General features: G+C 37.3%; 1 long non-coding RNA gene across 2 annotated transcripts; it reads left to right on the top strand.

The window, feature by feature from the left end:
* The first annotated feature begins 3,546 nt into the window (after nucleotides 1-3,546).
* Nucleotides 3,547-8,605, top strand: LOC135749225 (uncharacterized). Of its 2 annotated transcripts, none has more exons than XR_010532320.2 (5): nucleotides 3,547-3,926; nucleotides 4,060-4,213; nucleotides 5,098-6,158; nucleotides 8,094-8,196; nucleotides 8,282-8,605. It is a non-coding gene; the product is annotated as an uncharacterized lncRNA (long non-coding RNA). The 2 variants fall into 2 exon arrangements; XR_010532319.2 differs by having other exon boundaries at nucleotides 4,063-4,213; nucleotides 8,282-8,604.
* Nucleotides 8,606-9,259: the final 654 nt, after the last annotated feature.

Genomic DNA, 9,259 nt, shown 5'->3' with positions numbered 1-9,259 from the left:
ATAGCGACATGTTCTGAAATAGATCTGTCATGACAACAACCATTTACTCATAAAGGCTGTGTTCGACTTCACGCGGCGCTACAAGAACCAACAGGTGGGGGATATCAGAGTACTGCGAGAATGATTTGACTCCTCCGTATGATTTCTGGAATCATTCTCGCGGTACTTCGATGCCCTCTGCCTGTTTATTCTTTCAGCGATCACTGCAAGAGCAATCACTTAGTCTTTAGTGATTTTACCTTCAAAATAAAAGTATGATAACAGTTTTGCAGCAATGATATATTGGGATGAATTGAAAGCTTTTAATTTGAAAAGTTCCGAATAGGATCGTTTGAGATGCACCTAGGAAAACCCTGAAAAGGGCTTGTAAGTTTGACACTTCCCCAGACCCACAGTCCAGTCTACCACAAACGTCAGGGTTTGCATATTTGAGTGCTAATGAAATAGATGCAACTGCAATACCAATAAATGCAATTACATTTGCTGGTCCTGGAGGCCCACTGTCCTGCCAAGTTTAGCTCCAACCCTAATTAAGCCGTTATATACAGTTGTTACAGACGCGCAATGACTCTCGGGATAGCCTAGGCTGTAATGGATCCATTTGTTCTATCCTTCACAGCACGGATAAAGAAGGACGCATTCTGAGGCTGCATTTTAAGTATCCTTTGAATTGGTGGTTTGATGACACCACCGAGCATGGCCCGGCCACTAACACGCCTAAGTTGATGTCACTTCTGTTAGCTACAATAGCATTCAGTCTGATAGCTAGCTATGCCTTCATCACGTAAATGACGTTGTGATAAAAATATTTGTTCTATCTTTCGCAGCCTGCAGAAAGAAAGACACATTCTGAGGCTGCATTTTAAGCATCCTTCGAATAACGATGGCCTTACTAGCATACAGTCATGCTACAGTGACGCAATCTGTCTTTGAATGCAGCTTTCGGAGGTCGAAATGGGACACAGCTACGGTTTAAATATATTACATACAGTAAGTGAGTGAAGAAAGAGAGTGTGTGTCCATAGTCCAGTTGGGGAGAGGGAGTCACCTTGTGGTGGGATGAAAGAATGCATTCTCATTCATTACAGTGAACTATCCCTTCAATCACAACTTTGCTTACCTTTACCGTCACAAGGCTTAAGGCTAGACTAAAACACATGTTTGAGCATAAACTAAAAATAACACTGACAGATCTTTGCCAGTGTCATTGATTTGTGTCAAGATACACACCAGTAATGTCTTTTTCTAAGGCTAGTTCATAAAGGATGCTTAAACATCTTAATTAAACTAAGGTCTAGTCTTGGATTTAGCTGTGAATCCAGGCCATAGTAATATAGAGTCTGGAACCAAGAGTAGAAGTAAAAATTGAGAAAAGTAAAGAAATAAAAAATATATTTGTAGGAAGTGAATTAATTCATGGTTGTGCTTTAATCAAATGCTCACAGAAAAGGTTTGTCTTTTGCCATTTATTGCCAGCTGTGATCATGGCCGTAGCCAGGGTTTGAAAATTAGTAAGATCCAGGGTGGGGTGTTAAAGGGACACTACACTTTTTTTTGAAAATATGCTCATTTTCAAGCTCCCATAGAGTTACACATTTGATTTTTACCGTTTTGGAATCAATTTAGCTGATCTCTGGGTCTGGCGGTAAAATTTTTAGCATAGCTTAGCATAATTAATTGAATCTGATTAGACCATTAGCTAGTGATGGTCGTTTTCGAAGCACTGCTTCATGAGGCTTCGAAATATTTACGAATCTTTTGTTTCGAATCAGTGGTTCGGAGCGTGTTTCAAACTGGCCCAAGTCACATGATTATAGCAAACGAGGCTTCATTACGTCATAACTGTTTCGAAACGTTTTGAAAATCCGATGGTTCACCACTAGGGGGAGTTGATCACATGACCAGTGTCTAATATGTTTAGGTGAAGTTTTATGGTCAGTTTTATTATGCAAGTTCATAAAACATTTATCCTTCTGACTAATAACACTGCCATTTTGCTTTTTGTTTATAGACAGATTTAATGACAAAAATTTGCATAATTAAAAGGGTAGTTAGTTTTAATCATATTTTGACCAGCAGGGGTCGCCAGCGTGTGTGGGTTTCAAACTGCTTCGAAAAACTGAATAAATTTTCGAAGCAATTGGTTCAATTGATTCGAAGCTTCGAAAAGCTTTGTTTCTCCCATCACTACCATTAGCATTGCGCAAAAAAAATAACCAAAGAGTTTTGATATTTTTCCTATTTAAAACTTGACTCTTTGTAGTTACTTCGTGTACTAAGACCAACGGAAAATTAAAAGTTGCGATTTTCTAGGCAGATATGGCTAGGAACTATACATGGCTGCAGCTGGCACAATGATATTACAAAGCGCCTGAACATAAAAGAAGCATATAAAGTGGAGTGTCCCTTTAAGAGTCAACAAATGCAATCTAATGTATTTTGTCTGAACCTTTTTGCCGTTTTACACTTTGAGTAAACACTCTGTCTGTCTGTCTGTCTGTTTTGATAGATTCTTAAAATACTCCCCTAGTTAGATCACAATTTGTTAATATTTTATTGTTGATTAGGGTGGTTTATATATGTAAATTTCATGCATTTAATAAGCAATATTATACAAGAACCTTAAAATGTACCTTTGTTAAGTCCTTTTATGAATGTTTTTAGCATGTACGTTGATAAAGATTAACTCCTAAATTGCATGAAATAATTCTTCATGGCCAGTACGTGTTTGCAAATGTGGCATATTTTATTCAGACTGACTCTTTAAACCCGTGTTATTTTCTACTGTTCATTTGATAGTGTTGATAAACGTGTCTTAAGTTAAAGACATAATTATGATGATTATTGCGTTTGTCTTACCGAATATACCATCCTGTCGGCACGGTGTAACTGCAAAATTCAGCAGCATACTTTAGTTCTTGTAACGTGTTTCAGCATTTCCACATTTCTGTGTTCAGGATTATTTGGGCGGTGCTCAAACGGTGGTTTGATGACGCACTTAAGCCACCGAGCATGGCCCCGCCCATAACACGCAAGGTGATGTCATTTCCATAGATATGTATATAAAGGCTAGATGGCTCAAGGCGGAGTCAGCTGTGTCGTCACTTGGCGGCCATAGGTCAGGGCTGCCATAGTGCTGCTCCCTGCTGCTGTGGACGGAAGGTGAGTGACATACGCCAACTAAAATGCTCGTAACTTGCTGAATTCTTGACGGATTTACAAACGGTTTGGTTTTTTACAAACGTTATTAACGTGGCTATAATTCTGGATGCTTTAACATGTTTCATGAATTTTTTATTTATTTTTAGTATACGTATTCAGTGTCATAGGTACATCTTTGACGTTTATAACAAACCAATCCGTTTGAAAATCGGTAAAAAATTAAGCAAGTTATGGTCATTTAAAAGTACCTGCATCATTAAAACTCAATGCTACGAGTGAGCGAGCGCCCTGTCCTAAGATGGCCGCCAAAATGCGGACGTTCCACTCAATTGGCCATCAGCGCGGACGAGCCATCTAGCCTTTATATACATATCTATGGTCATTTCCGTTAGCTACAATAGCAAACAGTTTGCTAGCTAGCTATGCCTTCGTCACGTAAATGCATATTACCTGGTTGTGATAAAACCAGTTCGGTCTCCTTATTTAAATTTCCTAAAAACCACGACATAAAGAAAAGGTGGATTAAGTTTGTGAAGAGCCATCTTGATGGAGAGCTGACGATCACCACCAACACCCGCCTATGCAGTGATCATTTTACACTGGATAGTTTTACAAACTTTCGTCGGAGACAAATGGGTTTCACTGATAATCCACTGTTATTGGTAAAAGGGGCCGAACCGACAATCTATCGCCCCGAACTTCATCCTCCCATCCTGCCGTCGACATCTGGTTCTAACATAGGCAGTGCGTGTCTGCCAGTGACTGTAAGTTGTCTTGTTTGCTAATGTTCTAATGTATTTTGCAACACTATAACGTAATTCTTTTGTTTATATGCATCAGTTTGCTTGACTCAAGTAGTTATAGACACGCAATTTCAACTATAGTCTATTCACAAAGCAGTCCCTTCCAATCAAAAGAGAGACAGAAGAGTGCCCGTGTGACATGCAGAAAGTCACCAGAGAAGTTGGATGTCAAACAGATAATTTTGTGGGGAAAAGGACTGTGGCCACGCAACTATCTAAAACACCACTAAGTAACAGAAAGTGTACAGGTATGTCGAGACATCAAGTTCTTAGTTTGTCTTATTGAATGTATGTGGTGTTAAATATACTCTAGCTATGCACAATATAATTGAAAGAAAATACACTGCTGTCACACTCATGGAATGCACTTCACAATGATGCTTCTGCTGTGGTATCCATACATTAGTCAGTGAACACAGTTAGGTTAGGCTATTCTTACATTTTAAACTTCCAGTGTGCTAACATTCTTAGGGGCCAGTCACACCAATAGCGTTTATGGCAGTTGCAGGCGCCTTTTTTGAATGATATTCTATGGGCAGGGCGCGTTTGCGCGCTGTTTATGCGCGCCGAGCGCCTTGCGGTTTTTTGCCGCCTGCCGCGCACGCGTTTTTGAAGGAGCGCTGAGAGCGGAGAAGCGCCCGACGTCATTCGTGTCTTTCCATTGTCCAATCGAATGAGGGGAGAGGCGGGCCTTACGTTGTGATGAGGGAAGTTTACAGTTGCTTTGAAGAACCGGACTCCACTCGCTCACTCTCTCCTGCGTGTTTGTGCACCTCTCATCCTCAAACAAGGTCAGAGCAAGCGTCCTCTTTTTAAAGTTTCTGCTGATATGACAGTTAACAGCAAAAGAGCGCTCACGCTTCAATATTTGATTGACAAGACAGCTGACTCGGTGGTTGCTTAGCAATATGAAAAGCCGCGTCGCACTGCTCTTTTTTTAAAAAAGGCAGTGCGTCGCGCCTTGCGTTTGCAAGCGTTTAAAGCGCTTTTGGTGTGACTGAAGCCTTATAGTGCAATGTCATGCATAGATGCAGTACAGATTTTGTTTATTTATATAGTTCCACCTGTCTTTCAAATATAAGCACTATTCATAGAACTTAATACTATCCTTATTTGTTTATATATTTTTCAGGTTCTGAAGTTACAGCATCCATGACAGGGTTTTTCCTTGCTGAAAATGAGGTGGAGGTGGTGCTATCCTGATGCACACACATACATGTGTACCGTGGCTCAAACACACTTTAAAGGGGACATATTTATTGTTTAATAATTCGTTGATTTAAGAAAATGACAATTAGTAACTTTTTATTTTATAAAACATTAAATGAATAAAATACAACATAGCAGCTTATATGTTAATTTACAGTTTACAAACAGCAAAGTTCAAAATGAAATGTAAGCATTTTTATTTAACATTATTTATTAAAAATAACACTATAATAATTATTAGATCAAGCAAAGGATTAGGATATAAACAGAACTTTTTTTGCAATAAAGGTAGTAAAAAAGAGTGGAGGAAAGTATGACAGCAAGAGTGACCGATGACAGTGTACATAAGCTATCACCAAAGACTAATATTTCCCTTCTTCTTTTAACTATTTTAGTCTACTATACCTAAATTGAGTTAAACTATCAGCTACTGTATAACTTTTATAAGTGCGCGTCTTTTTTATTAACTAACCATTAACTTATAATTAATACGTTAATAATTTGCTTATTAAAGGTGAAGAGAAGTTCTTTCACATCCTCTGTTATGCGTTTCACTTACTGATCTCTGACTGACACACTGTGACGCTCTGATCGATTCGCTTGGTGACTGATAAAATGAATTGTTTTAAAAGAATAATTAATTTCAAGTCATTAGTGGGCGCAACATACACGAAATATAGCTAATACAGCTCTTAGGAGGAAACTCTTCTTGTAAAGTTAAGTCAGCGCCTCGATATGCTGATAACGAAACGGTGCCACCAGAGTACACCAGTAAGGCTGCAACTGCACTTATAAATGACAATCCACAGAGTGCAATGATTGTTCGTGTTTTCTGTGAAGACACATGACACAGAAACCTGTCGAGAGCCGGAGATGGCACGAAATTTGGCATCCAAAACCTCTATGCAGGAAAAACTCTGTCATGAGAAGTGTTGCTGTGGACACAGCTCTTTCCTTCATCTCCGGTGGCCCGTGGTTTGCCTGGTAGGTGTTTATGGTATTTTGAAGGGTTCACAGCCTCAAAGCCTGGATGAAGTGTCCTCGTGGCTTTTTAGGCAGCTCTCCACATCTTTTCTGAACCTGTTGGAGTATAAAGTGTAACACTTTATAAAGTGTTAATGCTAGAGACGTAATACTCTACACTTATAACGAATGTGTTAAAAACAACACATTAGTGTTGATTCTGGGAAAACACACTAAATGTGTGGTCCCAGAATCCACCCTTCACTATGTTATTATTGAAATGACACATTTTGTGTTACTTTTACCACACCTTATGTTATATTTTAACACAAAATTACACATAATGTGTCAAAAGCTCAATGCACAAAGATGTGTAAATCCCTTCTAAGAGTGTACTAGTTGTGTATTCATACTTTTAATGATCATTGTGTAAGATACATTTGTTTATCTTTACAAACGGTAATTAAGTTCTTTGCAGGACCGCAGGTGCACTTGTTGCACTAAAGTTTAAACAACTTAAATTAACAAGTCATTTCAACTTACTTTATCGAGGAGTTAGTATAAATAAAAAAAAGTTGAAGTTGTGGCTTAAGTTATGTCAACTTGATTTTTTATAACTTATAGCAGCTTATAACTAGTCAAAAAAGTTTAAATGACTTATTTATTCAGGTTGTTTTTCCGGTGTACAGTTTAATTCAAAGTACCGTATGACTAAAGATATTTTCATCCATTTTAATTGTCAATTCTATATTATCATCAATTATACGGAAAAGATATCTGAACACTTTTTAGCATTTTCTGTCAGAAGACTGTAGCATCTTTTCACATTTTCATATGTAAAGGTGCATTTTGTAACTTTTGGTAGGATCTCTTGACAGAAATGCAATATAATATACATAACAATATTATCAGTGAAGTATAAAGACCTTACAAGGAACGGTTATGTTTTAATTACCTTAGAATGAACAATTTTTATCAACATGATCTCATGGAAAGTCATAATTTATTTGTGTCCATGGTATGAAATTTAGCTTTTTTGTGCCTTGACCACAAATATCTTTATCGTGTCACCCGCACAAATTTCCTGTAAATAGTTTTTTGTGCCCATGGCATGACTTTCTTTTTCGTGTCATTTTATGTATTGTTTTCTCATTTTCTTCTGCTTTTAAAACTATTCTCGCCTGGAGTTGATGTTTGGGTTTGGATGTCTAAAAATGTAACAAAGTGATTCTAACCCAAACCCCAAGCGAAAATGGTAAGAAAAAAAGGAAAAAACAATGAGAAAACAAAACATACAATAAAACAAAAAAGATAGTCGTGCAACGGACACTAAAAAAATATTTATAGAAATCTGTGCGAGTGACAAGAAAAAGACATTCGTGCTTAAGGCATGAAAAAAGCTGAATTTCGTGCCATGGACACGAATAAATAAATAAAAATTTACATGACTATAACACGACTTTTCGTGAGATCAGTCTGATTTTTATCTACATATACCACCGGTCCCCTTACATGGAAGTGGTCAATTTGCGTTGTCATAGTTCTACAATAGTCCAACATGGACAAACTGCTCTATAGAGTGTGTTTCGTCTGTTATGTTGTCTCAGACGAGGAGATGTTTGTCCTGTGGTGGCTACCGTTGTTTTACTATGCATTTCGAAAAGGGCGGTGAACTGTGGATTGTGTCTTTGGTTGCAATTCACAATATTACCGCTAGATGCAGGTAACAATCTATGCAGTGGATTTTAATATGCTTTCAATCTGGCACTGCTTGCTCGCTGACCACAGAGGAAAAGAATGCAGACATGCAGTGGTCTTTGGTTTTTGCATACTACAGTTAACGTTGGCAAAAAGTGGCATGGTTGTCAGACAGCAGATTGGAGGAGAAGCTCAAATGAGAACCACTGAATAGAAAGCTTAATACTCACAGGGGTCTTTTGAATTTTCTCTCATCAGTCATGAGCTCATTCTGGTGGTAAGCCGAGTCTGATAGGTAAGGGGGATCACGCTTGATGGCCTAGAAGAGAGAGGACAGACATTAGACCTCATTACAAAAAAGGTGAAATGGACTGTACCTTGTTTATCTATTTAAATGAATGAGTCAAGTGTTTTTTCTGAACATGTCTTTTTCTGTTGTGTTAAAGTTACAGAGAAGGAGGAAGATTGATGAGAATTTCGCACAGCTCTTCATGCATGCAAGAATAGGGGAGAGCGGGGACAACTGCAAGATGGGGCAGTTGCAACACTGCTTATTTGTCCAATAAAACTTCTCCTCAATTCTGGAAAAACAACAGCCAAATGTGACCATTCCTTCTCTGAAAAATGTTTCTATGTAAAAATAAATAAATTTTTATGCTCAGAATTTTTGTCATACTGTTAAAAGTGCTTGTGTAAAGCATTATAAAATCATATTTTATTTTAATGAGTGTTCTCTCGTGTGTCAAAGCTTTTGTGTCTAGCTAGCTTTAGTTTTATCATGACATCACAACATTGATGAAAAATCTTGTCATAATAACATAATAACATTTTTATGGATTTATAAATCATTTTAATACCGAGGTGTCTCCCATTTTCCAAGAAAATTCAGGCAGTCTTTTGCAGTCTTTATTTTTTATTCTGGGTTTTTAGTATGCCACAAGAGTGGAGAAACGCACTCAAAAATAGCTCTTTGGTTTAACATGATTAAATAATGGACAGTGGTTCCACTCAGGTTTTCTTGACATGAATAACATAATAAGTAAGCTCTGCTCAACTACTTAATATAGATGGAATATGAGTAAATTAAGAGTACTTAACATGAACAAACAAACACATACTTCATTAAGACACAAGATGGCTGAATCAAGTAAACCCAACAAGATAAAAAAACTTATTTAAATGATTTGTTGGTTGACTTTTATCTAACTTTTTTAGATTTCAAAAGCTGATCATAACATTAACCAATATAACATTCAAAAATATATCTTCAGTTACTATTCAGCACAATGGTAACCTCCCAAAACCACCAACATAACATAAAGAAAACCAAGCATTAAAATGTGTGAAATAGCACTTAATTGTAATGAAATGCAACTTTTACATTTTACATGTCATTTTTACATTAAGTCTCATTATATAAGCAT

The sequence above is a fragment of the Paramisgurnus dabryanus genome, chromosome 2, assembly GCF_030506205.2.
Source record: "Paramisgurnus dabryanus chromosome 2, PD_genome_1.1, whole genome shotgun sequence".
Lineage (NCBI taxonomy): Eukaryota > Metazoa > Chordata > Actinopteri > Cypriniformes > Cobitidae > Paramisgurnus > Paramisgurnus dabryanus.
The sequence above is the reverse complement of the archived record's forward strand: the minus strand, read 5'-3'. Positions and strand labels throughout refer to the sequence as shown.